This window comes from Gorilla gorilla, chromosome Y (genome assembly GCF_029281585.2).
Source record: "Gorilla gorilla gorilla isolate KB3781 chromosome Y, NHGRI_mGorGor1-v2.1_pri, whole genome shotgun sequence".
In the NCBI taxonomy this organism is placed as follows: Eukaryota; Metazoa; Chordata; class Mammalia; order Primates; family Hominidae; genus Gorilla; species Gorilla gorilla.
The window spans coordinates 52,860,939-52,884,626 of record NC_073248.2 but is presented as its reverse complement, the minus strand read 5'-3'; positions in this window follow the sequence as shown (position 1 = coordinate 52,884,626).

Here is a 23,688-nt window from a genome sequence, read left to right as displayed (position 1 = left end):
TGGGCATTGTAGAGTTATGATGTCACAATGCCCCCTTAGGAAGATAACAGACAAGGGCCTGTCACCTGGGTGACCAGTGCAGAGTTATGATGTCACAATGCCCCCTTATGCAGATCACAGACAAGGGCCTGCCACCTGGGTGACCAGTGCAGAATAATGATGTCACAATGCCCACTTATACAGATCACAGACAAGGGTCTGTCACATGGGTGACCAGTGCAGAGTCATGATGTCACAATACCGCATTAGTCACATCACTGAAAGGTGCCTGTCAGCTGGGTACCCATTGCAGAGTTATGATGTCACAATGAAACCTTAGGCAGATCACAGACAAGGGTCTGTCAGCTGGGTGACCAGTGAAGAGTTATGATGTCACAATGCCCCATTAGGCAGTTAACGAACAAGGGTCTGCCACAAGGGTGACGAGTGCAGTGTTGTGATGTCAAAATGCCCCCTTAGGCAGATCACAGACAAGGTTCTGTCACCTGGGTGACCAGTGCAGAGTCATGATGTCACAATGCCCCCTTAGGCAGTTCACAGGAAAGGGACTGACACCTGGGTGACCAGTGCAGAGTTATGATGTCACAATGCACCCTTAGGCAGATCAAAGATAAGGGTCTGTCACCTTGGTGACCAGCGCAGAGTTATGATGTCACAATGCCCACTTATTAAGATCAGAGACAAGGGTCTATCACCAGGGTGACCTGTGCAGAGTTATGATGCCACAATGCACCCTTAGGCAGATCACAGACAAGGGTCTGTCACCTGGGAGACCTGTGCAGAGATATAATGTCACAATGCCCCCTTAGGCAGATCACAGACTAAGGTATGTCTCTCGGGTGACCAGTGCAGAGTTATCATGTGACAATGCCTACTTAGGTAGATCACAGACAAGGGTCTTTCTCCTGGGTGACCAGGGCAGAGTTACAGTGTCACAATGCCCCCTTAGGCAGATCACAGATAAGGGTCTGCCACCTGGGTGACCAGTGCAGAGTTATGATGTCACAGTGCCCACTTAGGCAGAACAAAGACAAGGGTCTGTCACCTGGGTGACCAGTGCAGTGTTATGATGTCACAATGACCTGTTAGGGAGATCAAAGACAAGGGTCTGCCACCTGGATGACCAGGGCAGAGTTATGATGTCACCATGCTGCCTTAGGAAGATCACAGACAAGGGTCTGTGACTTGGGTGACCAGTGCAGAGTTATGATTTCACAATGTCCCCTTCAGCAGATCACAGAAAAGGGTCTGTCACCTGGGTGACCAGTGCAGTTATGATGTCAAAATGCCCCGTTAGGCAGATCACAGACAACGGTCTGTCACGTGGGAGAGCAGTGTAGAGTAATGATGTCACTATGCCCCCTTAAGCAGATCACAGACAAGGGTCTGTCATCTGGGTGACCAGTGCAGAGTTATGATGTCACAATGCACCCTTAGGCAGATAACTCACAAGGGTCTGTCACCAGGGTGCCCAGTGCAGAGTTATGATGTCACAATGACACGTTAGGCAGTTCACAGACAAGGGTCTGTCGCCTGGGTGACCAGTCTAGAGTTATGATGTCACAATACCCCCTTAGGAGGATCACACAAAACGGCCTGACAGCTGGGTGACCAGTGCAGAGTTGTGATGTCACAATGTCCCCTTAGGTGGATCAGAGACAAGGGACTGTCACCTGGGTATGCAGTGCAGAGTTATGATGTCACAATGTGCCGTTAGGCAAATCACAGATATGGGTCTATCACCTGGGTGACCAGTGAAGAGTTGTGATATGACAATGCCCCCTTAGGCAGATCACAGACAAGGGTCTTCCACTTGGGTGACCAGTGCAGAGTTATGATGTCACAATGCCCCCATAGGCAGATCACAGAGAAAGGTCTGTCACCTTGGTGACCAGTGCACAGTTATGATGTCACAATGCCCCCTTAGGCATATCACACACAAGGGTCTGTCACCACGGTGACCAGTGCAGAGCTATGATGTCACAATGCCCCCTCAGGCAGATCACAGACAAGTGTCTGTCACCTGGGAGACCTGTGCAGAGATATGATGTCACAATGCCCCCTTAGGCAGATCACAGACTAAGGTATGTCTCTCGGGTGACCAGTGCAGAGTTATCATGTGACAATGCCTACTTAGGTAGATCACAGACAAGGGTCTTTCTCCTGGGTGACCAGGGCAGAGTTACGGTGTCACAATGCCCCCTTAGGCAGATCACAGACAAGGGTCTGGCACCTGGGTGACCAGTGCAGAGTTATGATGTCACAGTGCCCACTTAGGCAGAACAAAGACAAGGGTCTGTCACCTGGGTGACCAGTGCAGAATTATGATGTCACAGTGCCCCCTTAGGCAGATCACACACAAGGGTATGTCACCTGGGTGACCAGTGCAGAGTAATGATGTCATAATGCCCCTTAGACAGATCACAGACAAGGGCCTGTCACCAGGGTGACAAGTGCAGACTTATGATGTCACAATGAGCCGTTAGGCAGTTCACAGACTAGGTTCTGTCACCTGGGTGACCAGTGGAGAGTTATGATGTCACAATGCCCCCTTAGGCAGATCGCAGACAAAGGCTTGTCAGGTTTGTGACCAGTGCAGGGTTATGATGTCACAATGCCCCCTTAGGCAAATCAAAGACAAGGGTCAGCAACCTGGGTGACCAGCCAAGTGTTATGATGTCACAATGACCCCTTAGGCAGATCACAGACAAGGGTCTGTCACCTGGGTTACCAGTGCATAGTTATGATGTCACAATGCCACCTTAGGCAGATCACAGAAAAGGGCCTGTCACCTGATTGCCCAGTTCTGAGTTATGATGTCACAACGCCCCCTTAGGAAGATCACAGTCAAGGTACTGTCACCTGGGTGCCCAGTGCGGTGTTATGATGTCACAATGCCCCCTTAGGGAGATCACAGACAAGAGCATGTCACCTGGGAGACCAGGGCAGAGTTATGATGGCACAATGCCCCCTTAGGCAGATCACAGACAAGGGCCTGCCACCTGGGTGAGCAGTGCAGAGTTCTGACGTCACAATGCCCCCTTAGGCAGATCACAGTCAAGGGCCTGTCAACTGGGTGACCAGTGCAGTGTTATGATGCCACAATGCCTCGTTAGGCAGATGACACACAAGGGTCTGTCCCCTGGGTGACCAGTGAATGGTTATGTATTCACAATGCTCCCTTAGGCAGATCACAGACAAGGGCCTGTCACCTGGGTGACCAGTGCAGAGTTATGATGTCACAATGCCCCTTAGGCAGATCACAGACAAGGGCCTGTCACCTGGGTGACCAGTGCAGAATTATGATGTCACAATGCCCCATTAGTCAGATCAAACACAAGGGCCTGACACCTGGGTGCCCAATGCTGAGTTATGATGTCAAAATGCCCCATTAGACAAATCACAGACAAGGGACTGTAACCTGGGTGCCCAGTACGGAGTTATGATGTCACAATGCACCCTTAGGGAGATCACAGACAAGAGCTTATTACCTGGGAGACCAGGGCAGAGTTATGAGGTCACAATGCCCTCTTAGGCAGATCACAGAAAAGGGCCTGTCACCGGGGTGCTCAGTGCAGAGTTATGATGTCACAATGAACCCTTAGGGAGATCAAAGACAATGGCCTTTCACTTCGGTGCCCAGTGCAGAGTTATGATATCACAATGCCCCCTTAGGCAGAACAAAGAGAAGGACCTGTCACCTGGGAGCCCAATGCTGAGTTATGATGTCACAATGCCCCGTTAGGAAGATCACAGACAAGGGACAGTAACCTGGGTGCCCGGTGTGGAGTTATGATGTCACAATGCCCCTTTAGGGAGATCACAGACAAGAGCCTGTCACCTGGGAGACCAGGGCCGAGTTATGATGTCACAATGCCCCCTTAGGCAGATCAGAGACATGGGACAGTCACCTGGGTTCCCAGTGCCGTGTTACGATGTCACAATGCCCCCTTAGGGAAATCACAGACAAGGGCCTGTCACCTGCGAGACCAGGGCAGAGTTATGACGTCACAATTCCCCCTTAGGCAGATCACAGACAAGAGCTTGTCAACTGGGTGCCCACTGCAGAGTTATGATGTCACTATGCCCCCTTAGGCAGATCACAGACAAGGCCCTGACACCTGGGTGAGCAGTGCAGAGTTGTGATGTCACAATGCCCTCTCAGGGAGATCACAGACAAGAGCCTGTCACCTGCGAGACCGGGGCAGAGTTATGATGTCATAATGCCCCATTAGGCAGATCACAGACAGGGGCCTGACCCCTGGATGACCAGCGCAGTGTTATGATATCCCAATGCCCGCTTAGGCAGATCACAGACATGGGGCTGTCAACTGGGTGACCAGTGCAGTGTTATGATGTCACAGTGCCCCCTTAGGCAGATCACAGACAAGAGCCTGTCATCTGGGTGCCCAGTGCAGAGTTATGATTTCACAATGCCCCCTTAGGCAGATCACAGAAAAGGGCCTGTCACTTGGGTGTCCAGTGAAGCGTTATGATGTCACAATGCCCCCTTAGGCAGATCAAAGGCAATGGCCTTTCACCTCTGTGCCCAGTGTAGATTTCTGATGTCACAATGCCCCCTTAGGCAGATCAAAGACAAGGGCCTGTCATCTGGGTGCCCAATGCTGAGTTATGACGTCACAATGCCCCCTTAGGAAGTACACAGTCAAGGGACTGTCACCTGGGTGCCCAATGCGGTGTTATAATGTCACAGTACCCCCTTAGGGAGATCAGAGACAAGGGCCTGTCATCTGGGAGACCAGGGCAGAGTTATGATGTCACATTGCCCCTTTCGGCAGATCATGGACAAGGGCCTGTCACCTGGGTGAGCAGAGCAGAGTTATGACGCCACAATGCCCCCTTAGGCAGATCACAGTCAAGGGCCTGTCACCTGGGTGACCAGTGCAGTGTTATGATGCCACAATGCCCCCTTATGCAGATCACAATCAAGGATCTGACCGCTGGGTTACCAGTGCAGGGTTATGATGTCACAGTGCCTCCTTAGGCAGATCACAGGCAAGGGCCTGTCACCTGGGTGACCAGTGCAGAGTTATGATGTCACAATGCCTCCTTAGGCAGATCGCAGACAATGGCCTGTCACCTGGGAGACCAGGGCAGAGTTATGATATCATAATGCCCCTTCGGCATATCACAGTCAAGGGCCTGTCACCTGTGTGAGCAGTGCAGAGTTATGATGTCACAATGCCCCCTTAGGCAGATCACAGACAAGGGTCTGTCACCTGGGTGACCAGTGCACCGTTATGATGCCACAATGACCCCTTAGGCTGATCACTGACAAGGGTCTGTCACCTGGGTGACCAGAGCAGGGTTATGATGTCACAATGCCCCTTAGGAAGATCACAGACCAGGGCCTGTCAACTGGGTGACCATTGCAGTGTTATGATGTCACAATGCCCCCTTGGGGATATCACAGACAATGGCCTGTCACCTGGGAGACCAGGGCAGAGTTATGTCACAATGCCCCCTTAGGCTGATCACAGACAAGGGCCGGTCACCTGGGTGCGCAATGCAGAGTTATGATTTCACAATGCCCCCTTAGGCACATCACAGAAGAGGGCATGTCACCTGGGTGCCCAGTGCAGAGTAGTGATGTCACAATGTCCCCTTAGGCAGATCACAGACAAAGACATGTCTCCTGGGTGCCTAGTGCAGAGTTATGATGTGTCAATGCCCCCTTATGCATGTCAGAGACAAGAGCCTGTCACCTGGTGGACCCGTGCAGAGTTATGATGTCACAATGCCCCCTTAGGCAGATCACAGACACGGGCCTGTCACCTGGGTGCCCAGTGCAGAGTTTTGATGTCACAAAGCACCCTTAGGCATATCACAGACAAGGGACAGTCAGCTGGGTGACCAGGGCAGAGTCATGATGTCACAATGCACCTTTAGGCAGATCACAGACAAGGGCCTGTCACCTGGGTGGGCATTGCAGAGTTATGATGTCACAATGCCCCCTTAGGAAGATAACAGACAAGGGCCTGTCACCTGGGTGACCAGTGCAGAGTTATGATGTCACAATGCCCCCTTATGCAGATCACAGACAAGGGCCTGCCACCTGGGTGACCAGTGCAGAATAATGATGTCACAATGCCCACTTATACAGATCACAGACAAGGGTCTGTCACATGGGTGACCAGTGCAGAGTCATGATGTCACAATACCGCATTAGTCACATCACTGAAAGGTGCCTGTCAGCTGGGTACCCATTGCAGAGTTATGATGTCACAATGAAACCTTAGGCAGATCACAGACAAGGGTCTGTCAGCTGGGTGACCAGTGAAGAGTTATGATGTCACAATGCCCCATTAGGCAGTTAACGAACAAGGGTCTGCCACAAGGGTGACGAGTGCAGTGTTGTGATGTCAAAATGCCCCCTTAGGCAGATCACAGACAAGGTTCTGTCACCTGGGTGACCAGTGCAGAGTCATGATGTCACAATGCCCCCTTAGGCAGTTCACAGGAAAGGGACTGACACCTGGGTGACCAGTGCAGAGTTATGATGTCACAATGCACCCTTAGGCAGATCAAAGATAAGGGTCTGTCACCTTGGTGACCAGCGCAGAGTTATGATGTCACAATGCCCACTTATTAAGATCAGAGACAAGGGTCTATCACCAGGGTGACCTGTGCAGAGTTATGATGCCACAATGCACCCTTAGGCAGATCACAGACAAGGGTCTGTCACCTGGGAGACCTGTGCAGAGATATAATGTCACAATGCCCCCTTAGGCAGATCACAGACTAAGGTATGTCTCTCGGGTGACCAGTGCAGAGTTATCATGTGACAATGCCTACTTAGGTAGATCACAGACAAGGGTCTTTCTCCTGGGTGACCAGGGCAGAGTTACAGTGTCACAATGCCCCCTTAGGCAGATCACAGATAAGGGTCTGCCACCTGGGTGACCAGTGCAGAGTTATGATGTCACAGTGCCCACTTAGGCAGAACAAAGACAAGGGTCTGTCACATGGGTGACCAGTGCAGAGTTATGATGTCACAATGCACCCTTAGGCAGATCAAAGATAAGGGTCTGTCACCTTGGTGACCAGCGCAGAGTTATGATGTCACAATGCCGACTTATTAAGATCAGAGACAAGGGTCTATCACCAGGGTGACTTGTGCAGAGTTATGATGCCACAATGCACCCTTAGGCAGATCACAGACAAGGGTCTGTCACCTAGGGGACCCGTGCAGAGTTATGATGTCACAATGCTTAATTAGGCAAATCACAGACAAGGGTCTGTCACCTGGGCGACAAGTGCAAAGTTATGATGTCACAATGCTCCCTTAGGCAGATGAAAGAAAATGGTCTGTCACCTGGGTGACCAGTGCAGTGTTATGATGTCACAATGACCTGTTAGGGAGATCAAAGACAAGGGTCTGCCACCTGGATGACCAGGGCAGAGTTATGATGTCACCATGCTGCCTTAGGAAGATCACAGACAAGGGTCTGTGACTTGGGTGACCAGTGCAGAGTTATGATTTCACAATGTCCCCTTCAGCAGATCAAAGAAAAGGGTCTGTCACCTGGGTGACCAGTGCAGTTATGATGTCAAAATGCCCCGTTAGGCAGATCACAGACAACGGTCTGTCACGTGGGAGAGCAGTGTAGAGTAATGATGTCACTATGCCCCCTTAAGCAGATCACAGACAAGGGTCTGTCATCTGGGTGACCAGTGCAGAGTTATGATGTCACAATGCACCCTTAGGCAGATAACTCACAAGGGTCTGTCACCAGGGTGCCCAGTGCAGAGTTATGATGTCACAATGACACGTTAGGCAGTTCACAGACAAGGGTCTGTCGCCTGGGTGACCAGTCTAGAGTTATGATGTCACAATACCCCCTTAGGAGGATCACACAAAACGGCCTGACAGCTGGGTGACCAGTGCAGAGTTGTGATGTCACAATGTCCCCTTAGGTGGGTCAGAGACAAGGGACTGTCACCTGGGTATGCAGTGCAGAGTTATGATGTCACAATGTGCCATTAGGCAAATCACAGATATGGGTCTATCACCTGGGTGACCAGTGAAGAGTTGTGATATGACAATGCCCCCTTAGGCAGATCACAGACAAGGGTCTTCCACTTGGGTGACCAGTGCAGAGTTATGATGTCACAATGCCCCCATAGGCAGATCACAGAGAAAGGTCTGTCACCTTGGTGACCAGTGCACAGTTATGATGTCACAATGCCCCCTTAGGCATATCACACACAAGGGTCTGTCACCACGGTGACCAGTGCAGAGCTATGATGTCACAATGCCCCCTCAGGCAGATCACAGACAAGTGTCTGTCACCTGGGAGACCTGTGCAGAGATATGATGTCACAATGCCCCCTTAGGCAGATCACAGACTAAGGTATGTCTCTCGGGTGACCAGTGCAGAGTTATCATGTGACAATGCCTACTTAGGTAGATCACAGACAAGGGTCTTTCTCCTGGGTGACCAGGGCAGAGTTACGGTGTCACAATGCCCCCTTAGGCAGATCACAGACAAGGGTCTGGCACCTGGGTGACCAGTGCAGAGTTATGATGTCACAGTGCCCACTTAGGCAGAACAAAGACAAGGGTCTGTCACCTGGGTGACCAGTGCAGAATTATGATGTCACAGTGCCCCCTTAGGCAGATCACACACAAGGGTATGTCACCTGGGTGACCAGTGCAGAGTAATGATGTCATAATGCCCCTTAGACAGATCACAGACAAGGGCCTGTCACCAGGGTGACAAGTGCAGACTTATGATGTCACAATGAGCCGTTAGGCAGTTCACAGACTAGGTTCTGTCACCTGGGTGACCAGTGGAGAGTTATGATGTCACAATGCCCCCTTAGGCAGATCGCAGACAAAGGCTTGTCAGGTTTGTGACCAGTGCAGGGTTATGATGTCACAATGCCCCCTTAGGAAGATAACAGACAAGGGCCTGTCACCTGGGTGACCAGTGCAGAGTTATGATGTCACAATGCCCCCTTATGCAGATCACAGACAAGGGCCTGCCACCTGGGTGACCAGTGCAGAATAATGATGTCACAATGCCCACTTATACAGATCACAGACAAGGGTCTGTCACATGGGTGACCAGTGCAGAGTCATGATGTCACAATGCCGCATTAGTCACATCACTGAAAGGTGCCTGTCAGCTGGGTACCCATTGCAGAGTTATGATGTCACAATGAAACCTTAGGCAGATCACAGACAAGGGTCTGTCAGCTGGGTGACCAGTGAAGAGTTATGATGTCACAATGCCCCATTAGGCAGTTAACGAACAAGGGTCTGCCACAAGGGTGACGAGTGCAGTGTTGTGATGTCAAAATGCCCCCTTAGGCAGATCACAGACAAGGTTCTGTCACCTGGGTGACCAGTGCAGAGTCATGATGTCACAATGCCCCCTTAGGCAGTTCACAGGAAAGGGACTGACACCTGGGTGACCAGTGCAGAGTTATGATGTCACAATGCACCCTTAGGCAGATCAAAGATAAGGGTCTGTCACCTTGGTGACCAGCGCAGAGTTATGATGTCACAATGCCCACTTATTAAGATCAGAGACAAGGGTCTATCACCAGGGTGACCTGTGCAGAGTTATGATGCCACAATGCACCCTTAGGCAGATCACAGACAAGGGTCTGTCACCTGGGAGACCTGTGCAGAGATATAATGTCACAATGCCCCCTTAGGCAGATCACAGACTAAGGTATGTCTCTCGGGTGACCAGTGCAGAGTTATCATGTGACAATGCCTACTTAGGTAGATCACAGACAAGGGTCTTTCTCCTGGGTGACCAGGGCAGAGTTACAGTGTCACAATGCCCCCTTAGGCAGATCACAGATAAGGGTCTGCCACCTGGGTGACCAGTGCAGAGTTATGATGTCACAGTGCCCACTTAGGCAGAACAAAGACAAGGGTCTGTCACATGGGTGACCAGTGCAGAGTTATGATGTCACAATGCACCCTTAGGCAGATCAAAGATAAGGGTCTGTCACCTTGGTGACCAGCGCAGAGTTATGATGTCACAATGCCGACTTATTAAGATCAGAGACAAGGGTCTATCACCAGGGTGACTTGTGCAGAGTTATGATGCCACAATGCACCCTTAGGCAGATCACAGACAAGGGTCTGTCACCTAGGGGACCCGTGCAGAGTTATGATGTCACAATGCTTAATTAGGCAAATCACAGACAAGGGTCTGTCACCTGGGCGACAAGTGCAAAGTTATGATGTCACAATGCTCCCTTAGGCAGATGAAAGAAAATGGTCTGTCACCTGGGTGACCAGTGCAGTGTTATGATGTCACAATGACCTGTTAGGGAGATCAAAGACAAGGGTCTGCCACCTGGATGACCAGGGCAGAGTTATGATGTCACCATGCTGCCTTAGGAAGATCACAGACAAGGGTCTGTGACTTGGGTGACCAGTGCAGAGTTATGATTTCACAATGTCCCCTTCAGCAGATCAAAGAAAAGGGTCTGTCACCTGGGTGACCAGTGCAGTTATGATGTCAAAATGCCCCGTTAGGCAGATCACAGACAACGGTCTGTCACGTGGGAGAGCAGTGTAGAGTAATGATGTCATTATGCCCCCTTAAGCAGATCACAGACAAGGGTCTGTCATCTGGGTGACCAGTGCAGAGTTATGATGTCACAATGCACCCTTAGGCAGATAACTCACAAGGGTCTGTCACCAGGGTACCCAGTGCAGAGTTATGATGTCACAATGACACGTTAGGCAGTTCACAGACAAGGGTCTGTCGCCTGGGTGACCAGTCTAGAGTTATGATGTCACAATACCCCCTTAGGAGGATCACACAAAACGGCCTGACAGCTGGGTGACCAGTGCAGAGTTGTGATGTCACAATGTCCCCTTAGGTGGGTCAGAGACAAGGGACTGTCACCTGGGTATGCAGTGCAGAGTTATGATGTCACAATGTGCCGTTAGGCAAATCACAGATATGGGTCTATCACCTGGGTGACCAGTGAAGAGTTGTGATATGACAATGCCCCCTTAGGCAGATCACAGACAAGGGTCTTCCACTTGGGTGACCAGTGCAGAGTTATGATGTCACAATGCCCCCATAGGCAGATCACAGAGAAAGGTCTGTCACCTTGGTGACCAGTGCACAGTTATGATGTCACAATGCCCCCTTAGGCATATCACACACAAGGGTCTGTCACCACGGTGACCAGTGCAGAGCTATGATGTCACAATGCCCCCTCAGGCAGATCACAGACAAGTGTCTGTCACCTGGGAGACCTGTGCAGAGATATGATGTCACAATGCCCCCTTAGGCAGATCACAGACTAAGGTATGTCTCTCGGGTGACCAGTGCAGAGTTATCATGTGACAATGCCTACTTAGGTAGATCACAGACAAGGGTCTTTCTCCTGGGTGACCAGGGCAGAGTTACGGTGTCACAATGCCCCCTTAGGCAGATCACAGACAAGGGTCTGGCACCTGGGTGACCAGTGCAGAGTTATGATGTCACAGTGCCCACTTAGGCAGAACAAAGACAAGGGTCTGTCACCTGGGTGACCAGTGCAGAATTATGATGTCACAGTGCCCCCTTAGGCAGATCACACACAAGGGTATGTCACCTGGGTGACCAGTGCAGAGTAATGATGTCATAATGCCCCTTAGACAGATCACAGACAAGGGCCTGTCACCAGGGTGACAAGTGCAGACTTATGATGTCACAATGAGCCGTTAGGCAGTTCACAGACTAGGTTCTGTCACCTGGGTGACCAGTGGAGAGTTATGATGTCACAATGCCCCCTTAGGCAGATCGCAGACAAAGGCTTGTCAGGTTTGTGACCAGTGCAGGGTTATGATGTCACAATGCCCCCTTAGGAAGATAACAGACAAGGGCCTGTCACCTGGGTGACCAGTGCAGAGTTATGATGTCACAATGCCCCCTTATGCAGATCACAGACAAGGGCCTGCCACCTGGGTGACCAGTGCAGAATAATGATGTCACAATGCCCACTTATACAGATCACAGACAAGGGTCTGTCACATGGGTGACCAGTGCAGAGTCATGATGTCACAATGCCGCATTAGTCACATCACTGAAAGGTGCCTGTCAGCTGGGTACCCATTGCAGAGTTATGATGTCACAATGAAACCTTAGGCAGATCACAGACAAGGGTCTGTCAGCTGGGTGACCAGTGAAGAGTTATGATGTCACAATGCCCCATTAGGCAGTTAACGAACAAGGGTCTGCCACAAGGGTGACGAGTGCAGTGTTGTGATGTCAAAATGCCCCCTTAGGCAGATCACAGACAAGGTTCTGTCACCTGGGTGACCAGTGCAGAGTCATGATGTCACAATGCCCCCTTAGGCAGTTCACAGGAAAGGGACTGACACCTGGGTGACCAGTGCAGAGTTATGATGTCACAATGCACCCTTAGGCAGATCAAAGATAAGGGTCTGTCACCTTGGTGACCAGCGCAGAGTTATGATGTCACAATGCCCACTTATTAAGATCAGAGACAAGGGTCTATCACCAGGGTGACCTGTGCAGAGTTATGATGCCACAATGCACCCTTAGGCAGATCACAGACAAGGGTCTGTCACCTGGGAGACCTGTGCAGAGATATAATGTCACAATGCCCCCTTAGGCAGATCACAGACTAAGGTATGTCTCTCGGGTGACCAGTGCAGAGTTATCATGTGACAATGCCTACTTAGGTAGATCACAGACAAGGGTCTTTCTCCTGGGTGACCAGGGCAGAGTTACAGTGTCACAATGCCCCCTTAGGCAGATCACAGATAAGGGTCTGCCACCTGGGTGACCAGTGCAGAGTTATGATGTCACAGTGCCCACTTAGGCAGAACAAAGACAAGGGTCTGTCACATGGGTGACCAGTGCAGAGTTATGATGTCACAATGCACCCTTAGGCAGATCAAAGATAAGGGTCTGTCACCTTGGTGACCAGCGCAGAGTTATGATGTCACAATGCCGACTTATTAAGATCAGAGACAAGGGTCTATCACCAGGGTGACTTGTGCAGAGTTATGATGCCACAATGCACCCTTAGGCAGATCACAGACAAGGGTCTGTCACCTAGGGGACCCGTGCAGAGTTATGATGTCACAATGCTTAATTAGGCAAATCACAGACAAGGGTCTGTCACCTGGGCGACAAGTGCAAAGTTATGATGTCACAATGCTCCCTTAGGCAGATGAAAGAAAATGGTCTGTCACCTGGGTGACCAGTGCAGTGTTATGATGTCACAATGACCTGTTAGGGAGATCAAAGACAAGGGTCTGCCACCTGGATGACCAGGGCAGAGTTATGATGTCACCATGCTGCCTTAGGAAGATCACAGACAAGGGTCTGTGACTTGGGTGACCAGTGCAGAGTTATGATTTCACAATGTCCCCTTCAGCAGATCAAAGAAAAGGGTCTGTCACCTGGGTGACCAGTGCAGTTATGATGTCAAAATGCCCCGTTAGGCAGATCACAGACAACGGTCTGTCACGTGGGAGAGCAGTGTAGAGTAATGATGTCATTATGCCCCCTTAAGCAGATCACAGACAAGGGTCTGTCATCTGGGTGACCAGTGCAGAGTTATGATGTCACAATGCACCCTTAGGCAGATAACTCACAAGGGTCTGTCACCAGGGTACCCAGTGCAGAGTTATGATGTCACAATGACACGTTAGGCAGTTCACAGACAAGGGTCTGTCGCCTGGGTGACCAGTCTAGAGTTATGATGTCACAATACCCCCTTAGGAGGATCACACAAAACGGCCTGACAGCTGGGTGACCAGTGCAGAGTTGTGATGTCACAATGTCCCCTTAGGTGGGTCAGAGACAAGGGACTGTCACCTGGGTATGCAGTGCAGAGTTATGATGTCACAATGTGCCGTTAGGCAAATCACAGATATGGGTCTATCACCTGGGTGACCAGTGAAGAGTTGTGATATGACAATGCCCCCTTAGGCAGATCACAGACAAGGGTCTTCCACTTGGGTGACCAGTGCAGAGTTATGATGTCACAATGCCCCCATAGGCAGATCACAGAGAAAGGTCTGTCACCTTGGTGACCAGTGCACAGTTATGATGTCACAATGCCCCCTTAGGCATATCACACACAAGGGTCTGTCACCACGGTGACCAGTGCAGAGCTATGATGTCACAATGCCCCCTCAGGCAGATCACAGACAAGTGTCTGTCACCTGGGAGACCTGTGCAGAGATATGATGTCACAATGCCCCCTTAGGCAGATCACAGACTAAGGTATGTCTCTCGGGTGACCAGTGCAGAGTTATCATGTGACAATGCCTACTTAGTTAGATCACAGACAAGGGTCTTTCTCCTGGGTGACCAGGGCAGAGTTACGGTGTCACAATGCCCCCTTAGGCAGATCACAGACAAGGGTCTGGCACCTGGGTGACCAGTGCAGAGTTATGATGTCACAGTGCCCACTTAGGCAGAACAAAGACAAGGGTCTGTCACCTGGGTGACCAGTGCAGAATTATGATGTCACAGTGCCCCCTTAGGCAGATCACACACAAGGGTATGTCACCTGGGTGACCAGTGCAGAGTAATGATGTCATAATGCCCCTTAGACAGATCACAGACAAGGGCCTGTCACCAGGGTGACAAGTGCAGACTTATGATGTCACAATGAGCCGTTAGGCAGTTCACAGACTAGGTTCTGTCACCTGGGTGACCAGTGGAGAGTTATGATGTCACAATGCCCCCTTAGGCAGATCGCAGACAAAGGCTTGTCAGGTTTGTGACCAGTGCAGGGTTATGATGTCACAATGCCCCCTTAGGCAAATCAAAGACAAGGGTCAGCAACCTGGGTGACCAGCCAAGTGTTATGATGTCACAATGACCCCTTAGGCAGATCACAGACAAGGGTCTGTCACCTGGGTTACCAGTGCATAGTTATGATGTCACAATGCCACCTTAGGCAGATCACAGAAAAGGGCCTGTCACCTGATTGCCCAGTTCTGAGTTATGATGTCACAACGCCCCCTTAGGAAGATCACAGTCAAGGTACTGTCACCTGGGTGCCCAGTGCGGTGTTATGATGTCACAATGCCCCCTTAGGGAGATCACAGACAAGAGCATGTCACCTGGGAGACCAGGGCAGAGTTATGATGGCACAATGCCCCCTTAGGCAGATCACAGACAAGGGCCTGCCACCTGGGTGAGCAGTGCAGAGTTCTGACGTCACAATGCCCCCTTAGGCAGATCACAGTCAAGGGCCTGTCAACTGGGTGACCAGTGCAGTGTTATGATGCCACAATGCCTCGTTAGGCAGATGACACACAAGGGTCTGTCCCCTGGGTGACCAGTGAATGGTTATGTATTCACAATGCCCCCTTAGGCAGATCACAGACAAGGGCCTGTCACCTGGGTGACCAGTGCAGAGTTATGATGTCACAATGCCCCTTAGGCAGATCACAGACAAGGGCCTGTCACCTGGGTGACCAGTGCAGAATTATGATGTCACAATGCCCCATTAGTCAGATCAAACACAAGGGCCTGACACCTGGGTGCCCAATGCTGAGTTATGATGTCAAAATGCCCCGTTAGACAAATCACAGACAAGGGACTGTAACCTGGGTGCCCAGTACGGAGTTATGATGTCACAATGCACCCTTAGGGAGATCACAGACAAGAGCTTATTACCTGGGAGACCAGGGCAGAGTTATGAGGTCACAATGCCCTCTTAGGCAGATCACAGAAAAGGGCCTGTCACCGGGGTGCTCAGTGCAGAGTTATGATGTCACAATGAACCCTTAGGGAGATCAAAGACAATGGCCTTTCACTTCGGTGCCCAGTGCAGAGTTATGATATCACAATGCCCCCTTAGGCAGAACAAAGAGAAGGACCTGTCACCTGGGAGCCCAATGCTGAGTTATGATGTCACAATGCCCCGTTAGGAAGATCACAGACAAGGGACAGTAACCTGGGTGCCCGGTGTGGAGTTATGATGTCACAATGCCCCTTTAGGGAGATCACAGACAAGAGCCTGTCACCTGGGAGACCAGGGCCGAGTTATGATGTCACAATGCCCCCTTAGGCAGATCAGAGACATGGGACAGTCACCTGGGTTCCCAGTGCCGTGTTACGATGTCACAATGCCCCCTTAGGGAAATCACAGACAAGGGCCTGTCACCTGCGAGACCAGGGCAGAGTTATGACGTCACAATTCCCCCTTAGGCAGATCACAGACAAGAGCTTGTCAACTGGGTGCCCACTGCAGAGTTATGATGTCACTATGCCCCCTTAGGCAGATCACAGACAAGGCCCTGACACCTGGGTGAGCAGTGCAGAGTTGTGATGTCACAATGCCCTCTCAGGGAGGTCACAGACAAGAGCCTGTCACCTGCGAGACCGGGGCAGAGTTATGATGTCATAATGCCCCATTAGGCAGATCACAGACAGGGGCCTGACCCCTGGATGACCAGCGCAGTGTTATGATATCCCAATGCCCGCTTAGGCAGATCACAGACATGGGGCTGTCAACTGGGTGACCAGTGCAGTGTTATGATGTCACAATGCCCCCTTAGGCAGATCACAGACAAGAGCCTGTCATCTGGGTGCCCAGTGCAGAGTTATGATTTCACAATGCCCCCTTAGGCAGATCACAGAAAAGGGCCTGTCACTTGGGTGTCCAGTGAAGCGTTATGATGTCACAATGCCCCCTTAGGCAGATCAAAGGCAATGGCCTTTCACCTCTGTGCCCAGTGTAGATTTCTGATGTCACAATGCCCCCTTAGGCAGATCAAAGACAAGGGCCTGTCATCTGGGTGCCCAATGCTGAGTTATGACGTCACAATGCCCCCTTAGGAAGTACACAGTCAAGGGACTGTCACCTGGGTGCCCAATGCGGTGTTATAATGTCACAGTACCCCCTTAGGGAGATCAGAGACAAGGGCCTGTCATCTGGGAGACCAGGGCAGAGTTATGATGTCACATTGCCCCTTTCGGCAGATCATGGACAAGGGCCTGTCACCTGGGTGAGCAGAGCAGAGTTATGACGCCACAATGCCCCCTTAGGCAGATCACAGTCAAGGGCCTGTCACCTGGGTGACCAGTGCAGTGTTATGATGCCACAATGCCCCCTTATGCAGATCACAATCAAGGATCTGACCGCTGGGTTACCAGTGCAGGGTTATGATGTCACAGTGCCTCCTTAGGCAGATCACAGGCAAGGGCCTGTCACCTGGGTGACCAGTGCAGAGTTATGATGTCACAATGCCTCCTTAGGCAGATCGCAGACAATGGCCTGTCACCTGGGAGACCAGGGCAGAGTTATGATATCATAATGCCCCTTCGGCATATCACAGTCAAGGGCCTGTCACCTGTGTGAGCAGTGCAGAGTTATGATGTCACAATGCCCCCTTAGGCAGATCACAGACAAGGGTCTGTCACCTGGGTGACCAGTGCACCGTTATGATGCCACAATGACCCCTTAGGCTGATCACTGACAAGGGTCTGTCACCTGGGTGACCAGAGCAGGGTTATGATGTCACAATGCCCCTTAGGAAGATCACAGACCAGGGCCTGTCAACTGGGTGACCATTGCAGTGTTATGATGTCACAATGCCCCCTTGGGGATATCACAGACAATGGCCTGTCACCTGGGAGACCAGGGCAGAGTTATGTCACAATGCCCCCTTAGGCTGATCACAGACAAGGGCCGGTCACCTGGGTGCGCAATGCAGAGTTATGATTTCACAATGCCCCCTTAGGCACATCACAGAAGAGGGCATGTCACCTGGGTGCCCAGTGCAGAGTAGTGATGTCACAATGTCCCCTTAGGCAGATCACAGACAAAGACATGTCTCCTGGGTGCCTAGTGCAGAGTTATGATGTGTCAATGCCCCCTTATGCATGTCAGAGACAAGAGCCTGTCACCTGGTGGACCCGTGCAGAGTTATGATGTCACAATGCCCCCTTAGGCAGATCACAGACACGGGCCTGTCACCTGGGTGCCCAGTGCAGAGTTTTGATGTCACAAAGCACCCTTAGGCATATCACAGACAAGGGACAGTCAGCTGGGTGACCAGGGCAGAGTCATGATGTCACAATGCACCTTTAGGCAGATCACAGACAAGGGCCTGTCACCTGGGTGGGCATTGCAGAGTTATGATGTCACAATGCCCCCTTAGGAAGATAACAGACAAGGGCCTGTCACCTGGGTGACCAGTGCAGAGTTATGATGTCACAATGCCCCCTTATGCAGATCACAGACAAGGGCCTGCCACCTGGGTGACCAGTGCAGAATAATGATGTCACAATGCCCACTTATACAGATCACAGACAAGGGTCTGTCACATGGGTGACCAGTGCAGAGTCATGATGTCACAATGCCGCATTAGTCACATCACTGAAAGGTGCCTGTCAGCTGGGTACCCATTGCAGAGTTATGATGTCACAATGAAACCTTAGGCAGATCACAGACAAGGGTCTGTCAGCTGGGTGACCAGTGAAGAGTTATGATGTCACAATGCCCCATTAGGCAGTTAACGAACAAGGGTCTGCCACAAGGGTGACGAGTGCAGTGTTGTGATGTCAAAATGCCCCCTTAGGCAGATCACAGACAAGGTTCTGTCACCTGGGTGACCAGTGCAGAGTCATGATGTCACAATGCCCCCTTAGGCAGTTCACAGGAAAGGGACTGACACCTGGGTGACCAGTGCAGAGTTATGATGTCACAATGCACCCTTAGGCAGATCAAAGATAAGGGTCTGTCACCTTGGTGACCAGCGCAGAGTTATGATGTCACAATGCCCACTTATTAGGATCAGAGACAAGGGTCTATCACCAGGGTGACCTGTGCAGAGTTATGATGCCACAATGCACCCTTAGGCAGATCACAGACAAGGGTCTGTCACCTGGGAGACCTGTGCAGAGATATAATGTCACAATGCCCCCTTAGGCAGATCACAGACTAAGGTATGTCTCTCGGGTGACCAGTGCAGAGTTATCATGTGACAATGCCTACTTAGGTAGATCACAGACAAGGGTCTTTCTCCTGGGTGACCAGGGCAGAGTTACAGTGTCACAATGCCCCCTTAGGCAGATCACAGATAAGGGTCTGCCACCTGGGTGACCAGTGCAGAGTTATGATGTCACAGTGCCCACTTAGGCAGAACAAAGACAAGGGTCTGTCACATGGGTGACCAGTGCAGAGTTATGATGTCACAATGCACCCTTAGGCAGATCAAAGATAAGGGTCTGTCACCTTGGTGACCAGCGCAGAGTTATGATGTCACAATGCCGACTTATTAAGATCAGAGACAAGGGTCTATCACCAGGGTGACTTGTGCAGAGTTATGATGCCACAATGCACCCTTAGGCAGATCACAGACAAGGGTCTGTCACCTAGGGGACCCGTGCAGAGTTATGATGTCACAATGCTTAATTAGGCAAATCACAGACAAGGGTCTGTCACCTGGGCGACAAGTGCAAAGTTATGATGTCACAATGCTCCCTTAGGCAGATGAAAGAAAATGGTCTGTCACCTGGGTGACCAGTGCAGTGTTATGATGTCACAATGACCTGTTAGGGAGATCAAAGACAAGGGTCTGCCACCTGGATGACCAGGGCAGAGTTATGATGTCACCATGCTGCCTTAGGAAGATCACAGACAAGGGTCTGTGACTTGGGTGACCAGTGCAGAGTTATGATTTCACAATGTCCCCTTCAGCAGATCAAAGAAAAGGGTCTGTCACCTGGGTGACCAGTGCAGTTATGATGTCAAAATGCCCCGTTAGGCAGATCACAGACAACGGTCTGTCACGTGGGAGAGCAGTGTAGAGTAATGATGTCACTATGCCCCCTTAAGCAGATCACAGACAAGGGTCTGTCATCTGGGTGACCAGTGCAGAGTTATGATGTCACAATGCACCCTTAGGCAGATAACTCACAAGGGTCTGTCACCAGGGTGCCCAGTGCAGAGTTATGATGTCACAATGACACGTTAGGCAGTTCACAGACAAGGGTCTGTCGCCTGGGTGACCAGTCTAGAGTTATGATGTCACAATACCCCCTTAGGAGGATCACACAAAACGGCCTGACAGCTGGGTGACCAGTGCAGAGTTGTGATGTCACAATGTCCCCTTAGGTGGGTCAGAGACAAGGGACTGTCACCTGGGTATGCAGTGCAGAGTTATGATGTCACAATGTGCCGTTAGGCAAATCACAGATATGGGTCTATCACCTGGGTGACCAGTGAAGAGTTGTGATATGACAATGCCCCCTTAGGCAGATCACAGACAAGGGTCTTCCACTTGGGTGACCAGTGCAGAGTTATGATGTCACAATGCCCCCATAGGCAGATCACAGAGAAAGGTCTGTCACCTTGGTGACCAGTGCACAGTTATGATGTCACAATGCCCCCTTAGGCATATCACACACAAGGGTCTGTCACCACGGTGACCAGTGCAGAGCTATGATGTCACAATGCCCCCTCAGGCAGATCACAGACAAGTGTCTGTCACCTGGGAGACCTGTGCAGAGATATGATGTCACAATGCCCCCTTAGGCAGATCACAGACTAAGGTATGTCTCTCGGGTGACCAGTGCAGAGTTTTGATGTCACAAAGCACCCTTAGGCATATCACAGACAAGGGACAGTCAGCTGGGTGACCAGGGCAGAGTCATGATGTCACAATGCACCTTTAGGCAGATCACAGACAAGGGCCTGTCACCTGGGTGGGCATTGCAGAGTTATGATGTCACAATGCCCCCTTAGGAAGATAACAGACAAGGGCCTGTCACCTGGGTGACCAGTGCAGAGTTATGATGTCACAATGCCCCCTTATGCAGATCACAGACAAGGGCCTGCCACCTGGGTGACCAGTGCAGAATAATGATGTCACAATGCCCACTTATACAGATCACAGACAAGGGTCTGTCACATGGGTGACCAGTGCAGAGTCATGATGTCACAATGCCGCATTAGTCACATCACTGAAAGGTGCCTGTCAGCTGGGTACCCATTGCAGAGTTATGATGTCACAATGAAACCTTAGGCAGATCACAGACAAGGGTCTGTCAGCTGGGTGACCAGTGAAGAGTTATGATGTCACAATGCCCCATTAGGCAGTTAACGAACAAGGGTCTGCCACAAGGGTGACGAGTGCAGTGTTGTGATGTCAAAATGCCCCCTTAGGCAGATCACAGACAAGGTTCTGTCACCTGGGTGACCAGTGCAGAGTCATGATGTCACAATGCCCCCTTAGGCAGTTCACAGGAAAGGGACTGACACCTGGGTGACCAGTGCAGAGTTATGATGTCACAATGCACCCTTAGGCAGATCAAAGATAAGGGTCTGTCACCTTGGTGACCAGCGCAGAGTTATGATGTCACAATGCCCACTTATTAGGATCAGAGACAAGGGTCTATCACCAGGGTGACCTGTGCAGAGTTATGATGCCACAATGCACCCTTAGGCAGATCACAGACAAGGGTCTGTCACCTGGGAGACCTGTGCAGAGATATAATGTCACAATGCCCCCTTAGGCAGATCACAGACTAAGGTATGTCTCTCGGGTGACCAGTGCAGAGTTATCATGTGACAATGCCTACTTAGGTAGATCACAGACAAGGGTCTTTCTCCTGGGTGACCAGGGCAGAGTTACAGTGTCACAATGCCCCCTTAGGCAGATCACAGATAAGGGTCTGCCACCTGGGTGACCAGTGCAGAGTTATGATGTCACAGTGCCCACTTAGGCAGAACAAAGACAAGGGTCTGTCACATGGGTGACCAGTGCAGAGTTATGATGTCACAATGCACCCTTAGGCAGATCAAAGATAAGGGTCTGTCACCTTGGTGACCAGCGCAGAGTTATGATGTCACAATGCCGACTTATTAAGATCAGAGACAAGGGTCTATCACCAGGGTGACTTGTGCAGAGTTATGATGCCACAATGCACCCTTAGGCAGATCACAGACAAGGGTCTGTCACCTAGGGGACCCGTGCAGAGTTATGATGTCACAATGCTTAATTAGGCAAATCACAGACAAGGGTCTGTCACCTGGGCGACAAGTGCAAAGTTATGATGTCACAATGCTCCCTTAGGCAGATGAAAGAAAATGGTCTGTCACCTGGGTGACCAGTGCAGTGTTATGATGTCACAATGACCTGTTAGGGAGATCAAAGACAAGGGTCTGCCACCTGGATGACCAGGGCAGAGTTATGATGTCACCATGCTGCCTTAGGAAGATCACAGACAAGGGTCTGTGACTTGGGTGACCAGTGCAGAGTTATGATTTCACAATGTCCCCTTCAGCAGATCAAAGAAAAGGGTCTGTCACCTGGGTGACCAGTGCAGTTATGATGTCAAAATGCCCCGTTAGGCAGATCACAGACAACGGTCTGTCACGTGGGAGAGCAGTGTAGAGTAATGATGTCACTATGCCCCCTTAAGCAGATCACAGACAAGGGTCTGTCATCTGGGTGACCAGTGCAGAGTTATGATGTCACAATGCACCCTTAGGCAGATAACTCACAAGGGTCTGTCACCAGGGTGCCCAGTGCAGAGTTATGATGTCACAATGACACGTTAGGCAGTTCACAGACAAGGGTCTGTCGCCTGGGTGACCAGTCTAGAGTTATGATGTCACAATACCCCCTTAGGAGGATCACACAAAACGGCCTGACAGCTGGGTGACCAGTGCAGAGTTGTGATGTCACAATGTCCCCTTAGGTGGGTCAGAGACAAGGGACTGTCACCTGGGTATGCAGTGCAGAGTTATGATGTCACAATGTGCCGTTAGGCAAATCACAGATATGGGTCTATCACCTGGGTGACCAGTGAAGAGTTGTGATATGACAATGCCCCCTTAGGCAGATCACAGACAAGGGTCTTCCACTTGGGTGACCAGTGCAGAGTTATGATGTCACAATGCCCCCATAGGCAGATCACAGAGAAAGGTCTGTCACCTTGGTGACCAGTGCACAGTTATGATGTCACAATGCCCCCTTAGGCATATCACACACAAGGGTCTGTCACCACGGTGACCAGTGCAGAGCTATGATGTCACAATGCCCCCTCAGGCAGATCACAGACAAGTGTCTGTCACCTGGGAGACCTGTGCAGAGATATGATGTCACAATGCCCCCTTAGGCAGATCACAGACTAAGGTATGTCTCTCGGGTGACCAGTGCAGAGTTATCATGTGACAATGCCTACTTAGGTAGATCACAGACAAGGGTCTTTCTCCTGGGTGACCAGGGCAGAGTTACGGTGTCACAATGCCCCCTTAGGCAGATCACAGACAAGGGTCTGGCACCTGGGTGACCAGTGCAGAGTTATGATGTCACAGTGCCCACTTAGGCAGAACAAAGACAAGGGTCTGTCACCTGGGTGACCAGTGCAGAATTATGATGTCACAGTGCCCCCTTAGGCAGATCACACACAAGGGTATGTCACCTGGGTGACCAGTGCAGAGTAATGATGTCATAATGCCCCTTAGACAGATCACAGACAAGGGCCTGTCACCAGGGTGACAAGTGCAGACTTATGATGTCACAATGAGCCGTTAGGCAGTTCACAGACTAGGTTCTGTCACCTGGGTGACCAGTGGAGAGTTATGTCACAATGCCCCCTTAGGCAGATCGCAGACAAAGGCTTGTCAGGTTTGTGACCAGTGCAGGGTTATGATGTCACAATGCCCCCTTAGGCAAATCAAAGACAAGGGTCA